The sequence below is a fragment of the Canis aureus genome, chromosome 28 (assembly GCF_053574225.1).
Source record: "Canis aureus isolate CA01 chromosome 28, VMU_Caureus_v.1.0, whole genome shotgun sequence".
Lineage (NCBI taxonomy): Eukaryota > Metazoa > Chordata > Mammalia > Carnivora > Canidae > Canis > Canis aureus.
In genome coordinates, this window is record NC_135638.1 from 31278141 (window position 1) to 31294856 (window position 16716).

At 36.7% G+C, this 16716-nt stretch overlaps 1 long non-coding RNA gene across 1 annotated transcript; it reads right to left on the reverse strand.

Moving 5' to 3' along the window:
- Positions 1 to 650: 650 nt before the first annotated feature.
- Positions 651 to 13857, reverse strand: LOC144300234 (uncharacterized). The gene is made up of 3 exons (XR_013366825.1): positions 13760 to 13857; positions 1636 to 1815; positions 651 to 784 (listed from the first exon to the last, which is right to left on the reverse strand). It is a non-coding gene; the product is annotated as an uncharacterized LOC144300234 (long non-coding RNA).
- Positions 13858 to 16716: the final 2859 nt, after the last annotated feature.

A 16716-nucleotide genomic window follows, 5' to 3' on the forward strand; every position in this document is an offset into this window, starting at 1 on the left:
GTGGCTCCCAGCTGAGCAGGTAGCCCAATGCAGGACTCAATCCCAGGACCCTGGAATCATGGCCTGAGTTGAAGGCAGACACCTAACTGACTGAGCCACCCAGGCACCTAAAGTCAATTCTGTTAAAGCAAAAAGCTTGCATTCCTACAAAAAACTTGGCCTGCCTATTTGAGTGGAGTGCTACACTGAGAAATATTAGATACACAGTAAGAGTGTGATTAGAAACCTGATTAGTGTCTGTATGAATGTGCTGTATAGATCTAGAAAAAATGTTAAATTAAAAAGCCTGCTACATGTGCCAGATTAATATTTTATTCATTTCAGCTTTCTCCCTCCCCTATCCTGCCACATGAAACTCTTCAATTGGTGCAAAACTCAAGCAAGGCTTATGTGCCAGTAGTCATAAGAAATTTAACACAACTGGTATGTTACTCAAGCAAGCACTTGTTTCATACCACAGTGGAGTTCATACTATGCAAGATAGACGAGAGGCAAAACAGTTTTTTTCCCCCCATGGGAGCAATCTTAGATTATATGCAGATATTTGCTAATCACTTATAATTTTAAAAATATACTTAATTTATAAGATTAAAACTCAAACCATTAGCAGCCATTTGCCAATAAGCACAGGATCTAAGCGCAGGAGGCCTACCTTTCCATCTTACCACATGATATGTGCTCTGGGGCCCACCTTCTCTGCAGGACATGAAAACTACTGGTTGTTCATTTCCAACATTTGTCTTCACCTCCTCCACCTTGACTTTGGGCTGTATTTCCCAGCAAGCTGTGGCAGAGAGGAAAGAGTCTTTGACCACACATCTGGAGATAACAAGAGGCTTTACTATTTATGTGTTCTGGAAACATAGGTAGACTAATCTCTGAGCTTTTTTTTACTCATTGGTATGAAGAAACAATACCAACCTCAGAGAGCTGTTAAGCAATAAAACTTTATTCATCAGCTGATTAATTTAAAAACATTTATTAAGTGACTATTATTGCAAGGTACCCTTTTGGGAAACACATTGAGCAAAACAAGCCAGAATCTCCAGCTGCCTAGAGCTTATTGTTTAATGATCGCGAAAGGCCTTAATGGGTAAATATATATACTATGTAAGACAATGACAAATGCTAAGGAAGAAAATAAAGTGGAGGAAAGGATTAGGAAGTGATGTAACTTTGGAATTATGGCCAGGGAAGACCTCCTGAGCTTATATTTGGGAGAAGATGAAAAGGAAATAAGAAAAGGAAGGAAGGCAGGAAGGCAGGAAGGCAGGAAGGAAGGAAGGCAGGAAGGAAGGAAGGAAGGAAGGACGAGCCAAATCAGGCATATATCTGGAGTAAGAGCTTTCCAAATAGAGAGGACCATTGCCAGGATTCTAGGAAGGAAACGTGCAAGGTGTGTTGGACAAATAGAAAGGACAGAATTGTAGCTGGAGCGGAGCGAGGTGGAGGAAAGATCACAGAGGCCCTTCTAGGTCCCAGAAAAGACTTTGATCTTATCCTCTCTGTGAATGAGATGGAAGACTGATGGAGGGTTTTGCAACAAATTCCTTGAAAGTGCCTAGACCAGTTCTAGTACATGGCCAGTGTTCAAAAAATGCTTGCTGATAGAATCAAGGATTTGATCTTACCTACCTGCTTCCACTTTCAGCAGAGCATGAAAGGTTGGGGCCATGGTTACACTGTGTTATGGTCTTTACATGAGGTAAAAAAATGCCTCTGAACTTCTCATAAATGGCTGCAGCTTGCTCCTCCTTCATCACCATCTTTGTTTCTTTAAGAGGCTAGAGCGGGTGGTCAAAACTGGCCTAGAATCTGCAATGCAGTAGATTGATAGTTTTATCAATAACCTGTTAGTATAATAATAATTCCTGGGAACAGATCTGATAGTTGTTATATTTCCTATCAATGAGTAGGAGCTCATTAAACCTATTTACCTAGTAGTTTTAGAACCTTAAAGGAAGTTAATTATGTAGAATTCAAGAGAGCATAGAAATAGAAAAACAAAGTGAGTTGATCAGAGAGGAAGAGTCACACCTTCTGGGTTTCCCATATGACCTTGATCCTGAGATAGAATTGTAATAGGAGGGAAGTTGGCCCATAATGTTGAAAGTGAGTTTCCCATACCCAATATGTTCACAGATGTTCCTAACTACCTCAACTCATCTCTGAGAAAATCAGAAAAGTAAGGCTGGAGCTCATTTATGAGCTCTCACTACTCAAAACAATGATTTAAAAATCTCCCTTGATACAGTAAGCAAACAAAAACCAGCTGTGAAGTAAAATGTGGCTTTCTTGTTTTTCCTTTTGTTTGAGGAAGGCATTTAACTGACACTTGCTAGTCAGAACTAGAGTCTTGCTGGTTAAGGATTGCTCAAGCTTCTAAACAGGAATCAAGTTTAGCTATGTTTTCATCAATACTATACCATATTTCTCTCTTTCTCTCTCTCTCTCTCGAACACTTACTTTTCTCTCCCTTACCTGCAAAATAATAAGACCTATTGACTTTTTGGTCACAACTGTGTTACAAGAATTTTCAGGGTGTAGAGTATATTTAAAATGAAGAATCTACAATTCATTTGGAGAGGATGGATTTCACAGCTATAAATAATCTTTTTATGATATGACTAGTGGTCATGGTGCCAATTATATTCATCAAATGTGTTTGCAACAAATGGGAATAAACATCCCTGAAATCAAAGACAGTTTACTTTTTTCAAAATAAACACATTTATTAGTAATGTCTATGAAACATCATAAAAAGTATCTAATGCATCTATGATTTTGTATTTTCAAGGTAACTGTGAGAATGAGATTTGTTGAAATAGATTGATAAAGAAGAAAATTGAAGTAAATAAGATTAAGGAGCAGGGAAGATATGAGATTTATACTTTTCTAGACCAGATAATTATGATCTGACTCCGTTTAAATTGGACTCTATGAAAACTGGTCCTATAAGAGTTGCCTAGGCAAGACTAATTTGTGTTCAGTGAATTTTAGATATTTTTCAATTTCCTTACTTTTTTAAAAGCCTGACTAATTGGAAGGAAATATAATTCAGCATATTGTATGAATATTTATTTTGATGAGTTGAATTTGGCTTGGCAGGAATATATTTATCTACTGGAATACATGACTAGATTTGCCAATACCTCTCCTAACCTCTGGTGGAAGCACTCACCCTCTTTTTAGGAAAGTATCCTCCCTCCTCCCTCTACTGTTTCCTTTGCTATGAGATTTAGTGGAGGCTGCCATTTAATTTTTTTTTTTTTTTTTTTTAAAGAACCTTTTCTTTCTGGCCACAGGGTCTGGATGAAGAGGAGGCAACTGTTTCAAATTGGGACAGCCTTGGTACTTAATCCCACAGCTATAGGCATTGGTTTAGGAATAGGCATATTGACCCAAATTAACTCAAATCAGTCTCCTCCCATTTTTTAAAAAAATTGGAGTAATAAACAGTAGTCCTTCTTGAAGGCCAACAATTGTAGGAGGCCACATACTTTGTGTGGAAGGTAAGATTGCATAGAAGATAATGAATATCCAGAAAAAAAGAAAAGCAGGGTGAGAATCCTGAACTCGCTCCTGGTTCCAGCTGTCCTTGAATCCAGTCCTTTCCACATTCTTTCAGGTAGTTGAAGCTGGGACTGTCTTTTTGGCTGAGGGCTTTTTGAAAGCCTTTCTTTGTTTCTTGCTCCAATGACCAAGGCCTAAAATCTAGATCTTGAGATAAGATAGCATCCATCTCATCTCTGATTGCAGAGGCTGGACAATATTCATTTTGTTGTTTTTCATACTGATTTAGAAATCTTGAAAAACTCAAAGGTAAGTTTATCTTCTCAGGTCAAGTTCCGTACTTCAATTGCTTATTTGTATATATTCATGATGATTTAAAGTATCTATTTATATTTGTCTACATTCAGATGCAACTAATATGCTATCTACGTAGTAGGCATTTTAGACATAAGCTGAAATCACAAATGAACAAGCTGTATGAAAGGCAGCTTAAAATATGACCTTTAAATTTTTTATTGTGCATTTCTGGTCTGTCAGTTCTCATTCTATATAGTTTTATCTTGATACAGAGAATTCCTGTTATGATAACCAACAAGGATTTAGACTTGTATCTTGGGCATTTTATTGTGCTACATATATCTGTTGTGATGTAGAAACATAAAATATATATTACATCGTGCACGTGTGCGCACACACACGCACTCCTGCAATCAATCCATAATAATGCAATTTGCTATTACTGAAATTAAATCATCTCCACTTATCACCGGCTCTTTGTAAAATATTCTAATGATAAATACAAGCTCAATAGTAAATTTTTCAAAGTCAGGTTAGATGATTTTTGTTGTTAAAAGTCCATGTTACACTGACTTTTATGCTGGCCACTTATGAAAACAATTACTATCTGTGGCCTGCCAGGAGTCTGTTGAAGCATACCACAATCATCAATGTTCATATGTAGATAGACATATTGCTATCTTTGACATCAACAGATGTAGCATTTTCATACCATACAGAAAGTAATGGTGCCTGACATTTCTAGGTTGAAAGCACTTCTTTGTTTCTTGCTGTAACGGAAATAGACTTTGTGGCCATCTTGTTCACTTCAAAATTGTATGTAAATATTTCTATAAAAATAGAGAGGTTTCCTTTTATTATCTCATGGAAGCTGGGAAATAAAGGTGAAGAGACAACATTGCCAAACTTCAGATGATTTTTAAAATAGTTTAAATTCTATATATCAAAAATAGAATTGAAATACAAGTAGTACTTGTATTTTTTTTTTTTTTTTGGTAGATGGTGAGTTTGTATGACCTTTTCATAAAGAACTAAAGGATAGAACACACTTTAGAAAGATGCAAACAGCTGAAATATCTCAACTCCCTGGTATCATTTCATATTTAGGATGTTATTCTGTTGTTGAGAACAGAATGAAAACCCTATGACTTTGATTCTGAAGAATATCAAATGAGACAGCATTAGCACCCAAGATTTTCACAAAGTCCTCCTGAATCAGCTATATTTTGACCAATTTCTATCTTCTAGTGAAGCTCTGAAGTGCTAAACAAGTTGACATAATTTTTGCCACCTGAATGTTTTGACATGGTGAGGAGTCACTGGTTACAAAAAGGATTCACAGCTAGTACAAATGTCGTTGGAGGTAGTAGTTGGTACAAGCGTAGAATAATTGTAATTGGTGTTTATATCTTGGGAGAGAATGTGCTTTTTTAATTCTTAGATCTAATGTGGATGATCTCTAATACTATAAAGTTTTGAAGCTGACCAGCTATGTTATATTCACATGGTACAGTATGGCACCCAAAGGTGGTAGAAGCTAATGGGTGAGGCTTCCCCTCAGAGTTTTCAAAAGGAGCTTTTATTGAAATTTTCCTGATTATAAGCCTTAGTTTATATTCGTTTTGTTTTTAAAGATTTTAATATTTGTTGTGAAATTCTTTTAATAACAATATGAACATTCTAGTTTATAAGTTTATTTTTAAAAAGATTTTATTTACTCATCACACACACACACACACACACACACACAGGCAGAGACACAGGAAGAGGGAGAAGCAGGCTCCATGCAGGGATCCCGATGTGGGACTTGATTGGGGGTCTCCAGGGTCATGCCCCCGGCTGAAGGCGGCCGGCGCTAAACCGCTGAGCCACCCGGGCTGCCCCCATTCTATTTTATTTAAAGGAATACATGTTTGAGCAGAAAATTTAGAATATACAGAAAAGTAAAAATAAGGAAAAAGTTGTTATTCATTATCTCATCATCCAGGAATAACGGCTGTTAAAACATTGATAATATTTACCTTCATTTTTCTATGCAAAGCTACATTTAAAAAATCAAATTTTTAATGATATAAATTACCATGTTATTTCCTTTTCTGCTTTTTTTAAATATAAAGTGATATAATAAACATTCTAATTAGCTATTTTCTTTTTTAAATTTTTTTAATATTTATTTATGATAGTCACAGAGAGAGAGAGAGAGAGAGAGAGAGAGGCAGAGACACAGGCAGAGGGAGAAGCAGGCTCCATGCACCGGGAGCCCGACGTGGGACTCGATTCCGGGTCTCCAGGATCGCGCCCTGGGCCAAAGGCAGGCTCCAAACCGCTGCGCCACCCAGGGATCCCCTAATTAGCTATTTTCTTAAAAGAATTATTATAATGGTTATGTGACATCTCATTCTGTGAATGTATAAACTTCAATTAATTTTGTTGTTTTGGGAAACTTACAAAGTTTATAATTTTTTGATATATATAATGATGCTCCAGTTCATCTTTTTGTGGGAGTTTGACAGTATCTAATAACATCTGAGCTGTGCGTATCCTAGAGCTTTGTAGTGTGATTTTAATTATATACTTGAAAGACATTCTTGCCTATGTGTTGTAGAAGGAAAAGTTGCTGCACTGTTTACAGTATAATTGTCCTGTCAATAGGGTATAGATAATACATTAGGGTTTATTTATAGCATGGGATAATGCATAGACTTGTTTACTGAGTATAGGAAACAGTAGTACAGTACAATCCATATAAAATTAACAAATCAGATGAGTGAATTAATGTGGATGAATCCCTAAAACTTAAGTTTAGGATCAAGAAGAAAGTGACAAAGAATTCCTAGTATATCATTTATAAAAAAATTTAGGGACACCTGGGTGGCTCAGTGGTTGAGCGTCTGCCTTTGGCTCAGGGCATGATCCCAAGGTCTTGGGATGGAGTCCCGAGTCGGGGTCCCCATGGGGAGTCTGCTTCTCCCTCTGCCTATGTCTCTGCCTCTCTCTCTCTCTCTCTGTCATGAATAAATAAATAAAATGTTTTAAAAAAATTAAAACACAAATACAGTGTATCTTGTTTATGGATATTTAATAGCCTTCCTGACTAATTCTAGAGATGAAATGTGTATGATTTGTATAAAGCCAGTCCTCCCATTTGTACACAAGACCTGAACTCTTTTGCCTCCTCAGGGAGTCTGCTCCAGTAATTCTCCCCAATCTCTTTTGCATCATCATTGCTTCCTGCTCTCCTGGACCACTGCCAACATAAAAACAAAACAAAACAAAAAACCCAGTTCTGCTTACCCTACTCCTCCCTCCACTGCCGTGCTAGCGAACATTTCATTTTTCTGCTCCCCTTTGAGGCAAAATCCATAGAAACCTTCACTTCTTTCCTCCCATTGACTAGTCATGTTTTCACTGTCCTCATTGCACTAAAACAGCTCTTTTCAAGGCTATCAGTGACCTCCCAGTTGCCAGATCCCATGGTTGGCTTTATCAGCTTCATGTGATCATTTCTCCTCCCTGATGCACTTTCTTCACTTGGCTTCCAAGAAGCCTCATTGTCTTGTCTTTCTCCCTACTGATCTGGTGTCTCTGCAGTTCCTCCTCTACTCACAGTCCTCTCCAGGTTGGAGTGATTTCATCCTCAATCCCAGGTCCTCTCTCTCACTTCTGCCTTGGTCCTTTTGTTCTCTTCCAGTTCTGTGGCTTTAAATACTGTCTCTACACTGATGGTGTTGCTCAAAAGGACTTTCCAGCTCAGACATCTCTCCTGAACTGAAAACTTGTATGTCTGCCTTCCTACCAGACATTTCAGATGGCTAAAGGACATCTCAAACTGAACATGTCTAAAAAGTTTCCCTGATCTCCCCAAGATATCTTCTACCCATGGTCATTTACATTGCAATTACCAGTAAGTCCATTTTCCCAGTTGTTCATTTATAACCCGTATTCAGTTTTTGCAGGAAATCTTATTGATTCGACCTTTAAAATACATCCAGCGTCTGACCACATGCACCACCTTCACTACTACCATCTTGTTCCAATTCACTGCCATCTCTCTGTTGGTTGACTTGGTCTGCCTCCCATCTGGCACCTTCGTTTCCACCCTGCCTCTCCACAGTAAGAAACTAGATTGATCTTTTTAAAGTATAGGCCAGATCCTATCACATCAGCTCAAAATCTTCTAATGGCTTTTTGTCCTTCTAAGATTGAAAGACACGTATCTTACAAGGGCTTTAAGGCCCTTCCACCCTCTGCCCCTTCTTGCATTCTGATTCTCTTACTACTGACTTCCTTGCTCCCTATGGTACAGCTGCACCAAGCCCCTCTTAAACACATAGGTATGGGCTTCTGCTCTCACTATTCCTTCTGTGTGCAACACTCTTTCCCTTTATACCTACATGGCTCCACCTCCTTTAAGTCTTTGCTCAATGTTATCATCCTAGTGACACTCACTTTAAATACACTCTTCTCTCTAACTAGGTCTATAACCCACCAGATCCCTCTCCTGCTGTATTTTGCCCATTACCTTCTAAAGTACTGTTGAATATATTTGTTAATGTGCATTTTTTATTTTCTGCCTCCTCCGGCACCTAGATAGTAAGCTTCCATTAGAGTGGGGATTGCTGTCTCTTTGTTCACTGACCTATCTCAGACACCTAGAACAAGCCCCAGCAGCAACAGTTAGACTCCCAACCAATACTGTTGAATATATTATCTATTAAGAAAGCTAGGACACAGATGGGCGTGATCATCAGCCACCTTAGGATAGTGATACCTTTGGAGAGGTAGGAAAGGGAAAAAACTTGGGGAGCTTTAGCTATACATAATGGTGAATGAAAGATAAGACAAAATCCATCAGAAAATATAACAATATTTAATACCTATTGAAAGAGTATTTTTAACTTGTATGCACTTTTAATATACATCAAAATTTTTAAAAAGGAGATATTGTGATGAACATCCTTGTACATGAATCTTTCATTTTCCATTACTTCCTTGGGCTAGATGTTTTAAAGGAACTACAAGTTTATTTTAAATTTTATTTTTAGAGAGAGAGTAAGTAGGGAGAGGGGCCTAGGGAGAGAGAGAAAATCCTAAGTAGGCTCTATGCTCAACAGGAGCCTGACATGCGTTCAATCCCAGGACCCTAAGATCATGACTGGAGCCAAAATCAAAAGTCAGATGTTCAACTGACTCAGCCACCCAGGCACCCCAGGAACTGAAAGATTTAAGACTTCAAAGACTCTGAAGTTCATGATACTTATGAATAAATTGTCATTAACCGCTAGGGTATGTTAGGACTGTCACACTGTGATTTATAATGAGATATTGATATTTGATCTTTGTCCTGTTTCTGGAACAGAGCTCCTAAAAAGACTTGGAATTTCCTAAGTGATTGAGCAATAAAGGTGCTTTTTGTTATGTTAATTAGTAGCTTTGGAAAGCCCCTCAGGTAGGATGGGGGCTGGTTGCCAGTATAGCCAGTTTTCTATTAGAGGATTGGAACTTTCTTCCTATCCCCAGAACTTCTGTGAGAACAGAAGGGCTGGAGGTTGAATGATTACATCACCAATGGCCAATGATGTAATCAATCATGCCTAGGTAATGAAGTCTCCATGAAAACCTCAAGAAGATGGATTTGGAGGGATTCTGGGTTGGTAAACCCGTGGAGGTGTGGGGAAAGTGGCATGCCTGAGGGGGCACAGGAGCTCTGTGTTGATTCCCACATATTTTGCCCTATGCATCTCCTACATCTGGCTGTTCCTGAGTTATGTCCTTTTAAGTGGTAATCTATTAAGTGAACTGTTTCTCTGAGTTTTGTGAACTACTCTAACAAATTAATGGAATCCACGGAGGGGGGTGTGGGAAACTCTGATTTATAGCCATTCTGTCAGAAGCACAGGTAACAGACTACATTTTTGGTTGGCATCTGAGGGAGAGAGCAGTTTTAATTTTTAATTTTAATTTCCCTAAGCTTTTGCTTATGGGATCAGATGCTGTCTCTTGGTAGACAGTGTCAGAATTGAGTTGAGTGGTGGGACACCCAGCTAGTATCTGAGAATTGGTTGGTGGTGCACGCTCCCCAACCCCACATTTCAGAATTGGATGACAGCATGGTTAGGCCTAGGGTGCCTGGGTGGCTCAGTCAGTTAAGTGGCTACCTTCAGCTCAGATCATGATCTTGGGGTCCTGGGACTGAGCCCCACATAGGCTCCCTGCCCAGTGGGTAGTCTGCTTCTCCCTCTTACCATCCCTTGACTCAGGCTCTCTCTCTCAAATCAATCAATCAATCAATCAATCAATCAATCTTTAAAAAAAAAATGGTTAGGCCCATTTTACCACAACCTCATCAGGAATAAGTAGAATAACCCTAATCATTACCTTTTATGGAGGACTTCCTATAAACTGGCACCACCACTTGACAAAAATATCTAATTTATTCTTTCCAACAACTGTATGTAATTAGCACTATATTAGCCCCATTTTTCAGATGAAGAAACCAAGACAAGGATACAAATATATTGCCCATCACTCAGCTTGAAAATGGCAGAGCCAGTATCTAAATTCATAGTTACATTCCATTAAAGTTTATGCCCTTGACCAGGGCATCATAAAATTTTTCCCCTCTTGAAATGTAAAAAGTTATCTTGTGGTTTTAGGCAACTTTTTTCACCTGAAACAATGCTTATGGAATAATTCCTATTCTTGAAATTAATTTTTTCCCCAGTGTTATGACAGGGTATTGTTTCTTTACATTCATTTTCTTTGTATCACAATGAACACTTTTGATCTGTCTTGAAGTCTTATTTCATTTTGTTTCCATTTATTTGTTTCCTATTGTCCTAGTTATTTTCCTCAATATCTAGTCTTTCATTTTATTGTGCTTCTTTTTTTTTTCTTGTTCTCTATATTTTGACAACACTTCTAAGGTTTGTCTTCTGTAGAAATAATGACTTTCTTTTGTTTTCTTCCAAACAGCTTCCAATGTGAGTTAAAGCCCAAGAATTTAATGTTCTCTAAACACATCTTTATCTCATCTCATTCTGTTTCCTTTCTAGATCTTACTGTTTTAATCTCATCCTGCTTTCCAATCGGTTCACTCTATTGGTCCCTTATGGCCCTTTCTACCACTTTATGGAGGTGATGTCTGCTTGTATTTTATTGAAGATGTTATATGTTAAGGAAAGTATATACTTTCCTGTGATAAAGTTTTTTTTTTTTTTTTAAGATTTTATTTATTTATTCATGAGACACAGAGAGAGAGAGAGGCAGAGACACAGGCAGAGGGAGTAGCAGGCTCCATGCAGGGAGCCCGACGTGGGACTCGATCCAGCGTCTCCAAGATCACGCCCTGGACTGAAGGCGGTGCTAAACCGCTGAGCCACCCAGGCTGCCCGATAAAGTTTTTTAAAAGACATTTTCTTCTCTGGACCTTCATAATGATATTTCTTTTTCCTTCTTATGTTTTTTTTTTTTCCATAGGTCATTTGATTTATTCTATATTTAGCAATAAAAAATATGAAACTATCATTCCAATTTCTCTTGTCTTCTATTCATCTTCTTGACTGCAGGATGAACTTCTTTCTAGGATTTTGTAGGTGGATGGCCAGCAGGACAGCTTAGATCCCAGGATATTAGGTTTACTAGTTTTCTAGTTTTCTTTGAAAGAGCTCTATTGTACAAATATGAGATCTTTATCTATCACCACCAACTCTCTGCATTGATCCTTACATCCGTGTTCCCTGGCATGCAGAAGCAATACGTTTATTAAAAATTGTATTTTTCATCATGCATTACTGGCCTCATTTTTGTTTTTGCCTATAAATGCTTTGGTATTGAGAAATTCAGTGCAAGGCTTCCTACCAAATCTCCCTTGTTGCTCTCCTTTTGTTTTGGGGAGCTGTAATTACTGAATTGCTGTAAAAAGATGAATGGTGAGAAAGAAAAAAAGGAGTACTCTAACTTACACTTACTCCCACTCCCTCCACCCTCTCCCCTTACAAAATGGCAATAAGGCTTCAAGGTTTTCTTGTTGATATAGACCTGGGCCTCTATCAGGGAAGAGGCAATAATCTATATGTAAAATGTTTTCCTATATTGTTGTTGGCAAGTGAGGTGGTATTATTTGATGAGGAAAACCATAGTTAACTCTCCTTACGTTTTTCTCTGTACAGAGCTAATAAATTGTAGTAAGAAAAAAATCTAAAATATTTTTGTGAAAATTTTCAGATTATTGCCAGGAGCAATAACATAGCTTTGTCATTTCTTTCCCCAAATTTTTATTTTGAAAAATTTTAAGCCTATAAAATGAACCAAATAATAATAAAATGAATACTTTTGCAGTTTTTTAAAAAAGATTTTATTTGAGAGAGAGAGAGCATGAACAGGGCGGAGGAGCATAGAGAGAGGAAGAAGCAGGCTCTCCACTGAGCAGGGAGCCCAATGTGGGACTCAATCCCGGGACCCTGGGATCATGACTTGAGCTGAAGGTAGATGCTTACCCAAGAGCCACCCAGGCACTCTACTTTTGTAGTCTTAACCTAGATTTACTAGTTAACATTTTGTTACATTTGCTTTTTCCCTCTTGTACTCTGTTTCTCTGCTATATTATTTGACATTAAATTACAGTTATCATGACACTTCATTCCTAAGCGTATTAACATAGCTCTCCACTTTCAGTCATGATGGAGTAACAAGGGCTAGACTTATTCTTTTACAGAAGCTTAAAAAATGGACCAAATATATGGAACAACTGCTTTCAAAAATTGAGCAACAGATAGCACAGGAATATTATTATAGAATGAAGAAACAAACAAAATAAGCCCTATAATCACTCCGGGTTTCTTTTGCCCACAACCAATTTCTGGACAGAAGACACAGGAAGGGGGGACTTAAAAAGAACCATGCAAACATACTGAGTTGAAGAGATGATTAGAGTTTAGCGGGACTGTTTCTGCTAGAAGTTGCAGAAAGGTAGGAAAAAGAGATCCAGGAATATGTATAATGATTTTTCTTAACACTTGGCTGAGTACTATGCCTCACAGGCCTGACCAAACATGACCAGATAACTGTAAGATGAACAATCACAAGAATTGGGGTGCCTGGGTGGCTCAGCGATTGAACGTCTGCCTTTGGCTCAGGGCGTGATCCTGGGGTCCTGGGATCGAGTCCTGCATTGGGCTCCCTGTTACAAGCCTGCTTCTCCCTCTGCCTATGTCTCTGCCTCTCTCTCTCTGTGTCTTTCATGAATAAATAAATAAAATCTAAAAAAAAAAAATTCAATGCAGGGGAATTTCATGCTCTAATCAATCAAAGTAGAGTTGCTCCACTAGGACATTCAGTACAGACCCCAGATAGGTTATGATTTAGTAATTCTGAACTATTACTGGAGTAAAGTCTACTCTAGACCTGTCATAGAAAATTTTACAAAAAAGTCTTGAAGGGAGAAAATTGATGTACAGGTAGCACTGTCTGTGAAAATAAAAGCCACAAATTCTTTAAAGGACACAATAAAATACCACATAGCATTCACAAAGGCCAGGATCCAATAAAACTACTGGATAGGCCAGGAAGAAGGAAAAGAAATGACGTGAAATCAGGAGAAAAATCAGTCAGTAGAAACAGCTCCAGAAGTGAGAATGATGATAGAACAACTCTGATAACAATGTATAAATATTTAAAAGAAAATACACATATGATGGGAAAAGAAATAAGAAATCAGACAAATGAAACCACCACATAAAATTTCCAGATACTAAAAATACAATTTTTGAAATAAAGATTGTCCTGGATGATATGAAAAATCCACAGATTTCAAGGACATATCAATGAACTTGAAATCCTAGAATCCTAAAGAAAGCAAACAGAGAGAAAAAAAAAAAGACTGAAAAAAAGAATGGATATGAGGTGAAAATAGGGCATGTCCCAGATAAACTGGGAAATTGTCACCTACTTATTGGTGATATAATAGTCTTCCCTGCAAGTTTTCTTTCCACAGTTTCAGTTATCTGTGTCAACCATGGTCCAGAAGGAGATGATCCTCTTTCTGACATATCATCCAGTGGCCAATAGAAGCCAAACACTATGTCATAGTGCCCATGTCACTTACCTCACTTCATCTCATCATGAAGGCCTTTTATCATCTCACATCATCATAAGAAAAGAGAGATGAGTACAATATATTTTGAGAGAGAGCACATTCACATAACTTTTATCATAGTATTTTGCTATAATTGTTCTATTTGATTATTGTTAATCTCTTACTGTAATTAATTTATATATTAAACTTTATCTGAGGTATGTATATATAGGAAAAATATAGTATATATATATTATATATATATATTTTATATATATATAGTTTGGCTCTATCTGCTGTTTCAGGTATCCACTGGGGATCTTGGATAAAACTATAAAGGCAATACTTTATAAAAATTAAAAACCTTAAAGTGAATAAAGTAGAAGTTAAAACTTTATAATGAATGAAGGGACTACTGTATTAAGTTTAACCAAGATCACTTGGTTAAAGTAGCGTCTATTAGTGGAACCAATCTATTTTTTTGTTTTGCAATTGTCAAAATGTGGGATAATACATTGAGAACATGTGAATATTATGTCCCTTAATCACATTTTACATATTGATTTTTGTACCCACTAATGAACCTAAATAAATTATTACATTTGAGCTGGAAAATGGCAGCTTTCTTATTTTATCGTTTCTTTTGAGTTTGTTAGTTGGCAAACTACAAATTCTTATGTAAAGAAGATCTTTCCTTAACTGCCCCTTATGACCTTCTAATATTCTTATGGACTCTTATATTAGAATCATTCTTTATTGTGCTCCAATCATTAGAAAAATTGATCTATGGGAACTCTTGCAAACTGGCTTCTTTGTTGTTTTGGTCTGTCCCATTTGTTTCTGAGTACTTTCTTGCTTATGTTACAAGATGTTCCGGTTTAAATTTGTAAATTTCATTTTCCATTGCTTTATCTATTTATATACAGGAACTCTGTTGTTTCAGTTATTGATCTTTATAATTTTACTATCTGGTAGCAGAAACCCCCTGTTATTATTCTTCCTCTTCAGGATTCTGGGATTTTTTTCCCATGTACACTTCAGAATTAATCCATGGAGCTTTCAGGAAAAAAAAAATCATTGATAATTTTCTTAGAATTTCACTGATTAGTATACTAACCTGGGGAGAATTAGCAAATGTTTAATGATACTAAATTGCCGGGTCCTACAAGAGATAATGTCTTTCCATTTGTTCTAGTCTCTCTTACTTTTTCTTCCTTCATTCCTTCCTTCCTTCCTTCCTTCCTTCCTTCCTTCCTTCCTTCCTTCCTTCCTTCCTTTAATAGAATTTTCTTTTTCAAGTTTATTTTTGTTACTTTAATTGGATTTTTCTCTTTCAATATATCTTCCAAATGGTATCATTTTTAATTTTATGAAGGCTATTTACTTTTGGTGAACTAATTTTATGTCCTAATAGATTGCTTAATTTCTTTAATATTTGTGTTAGTTTTATCATTGGTTCTCTAGGTTCTGGGTTTTAAAGGTCCACTATAATGTCATCTACAAAATAGAGGTAATATTAGTTCATTTCCCCTCAATTCTTATGCTTTTAATTGTTTTCCTTTTTTTAGATGGCCATGGCTCATGACTCTAGTGCAGCTAAATATTGTAGTAGTGGTGGGGGATGTGGCTTTATTCCTGGCTTAGTGGGGAGGCATCTAGTTTGTTCTTATTTATGTAAACATATATATATAATGTATTTTTAAAATGAGCATTGAATTTTTTGAAGATATTTTAGCATTTATGAGGATAATTAGATGATTTTCTTACTTGGATTTATAATAAGGTGAATTACATTAATATGATTTCTTATATTCCTGGAATGAATTTTACTTGGTCGTGGAGTATTATAATTTTTAAAAATGTGCCCTTTGATTCTGTTTGCTAATGTTTTATTTAGTAATTTTTCACTGATATTTGTGAGATTGTTCTGTATGTGTATGTGATATTTGTCAGGATCTTTAGGTATATATGTTGTACTTATTTCACAGACAGTAAATCTTGAAAATTTCCTTTATTTTCTTTACCTTGAGCAATTTAAGAAACATTGAGGTCATCTGGTTCTTGAAGAATTGGTAGAATTCCACTCAACCATCTCGTTTTTGTAGGGAACACGCAGAGTACTTTGTTGACTACTTTTTCTGGAAAAAATTTTCTGATTATGCTTCCTCTCTATGGTGTCATTTTTTGGAATTTCTTTTAATCTGAAAAAGAAGCCTTCATTTTACTAGTTAAGACTGATGGTTTGGATAAACTTATATATTGAAAGTTATTCACACTGAAAAATAATTTTTAAATCAATGAAGAATTATAATTGACTGCCATCCAGAACTTTCCAATTTTATTGAGACAGAGGCAATTTTTGGAGCAAGGAGGTTGGATGGTGAGTAAGAGAACCAATATTGGACGGTAAAATTTGATTTTGCAAGGCAGGATGGGGGGTCACTAATGAGTAAAATAATGAAGGAACAATAGCCTGAAGAAAAGAAAGAGACTAAGAATATCACCATTTTTTCTTCAATTGATCTATTTCCATATAACTATGGAAAGCTTCCGTGAGGAAGCTATAACCCAAACAGAAGTTAAAGAGGGAGTTCTTTGCCCTTCAGGAAATGCAAGCTACTTGCATTTCCAAACATGACTCCTGAAGATGTGTATTATCTCAACTTGAATTTAATCCAGAAACTATGAAGTTAACTATAATAGTTTTGTGTATTAATCCTCACTGAACTGTTTGTGAATGAGTTTGTGTGTCCCTCATCTCCATCAAAAAGCACTTTAGTTATCTAATTTCATACACAAACCCACACATATGTAATGTATGGAAATACAGG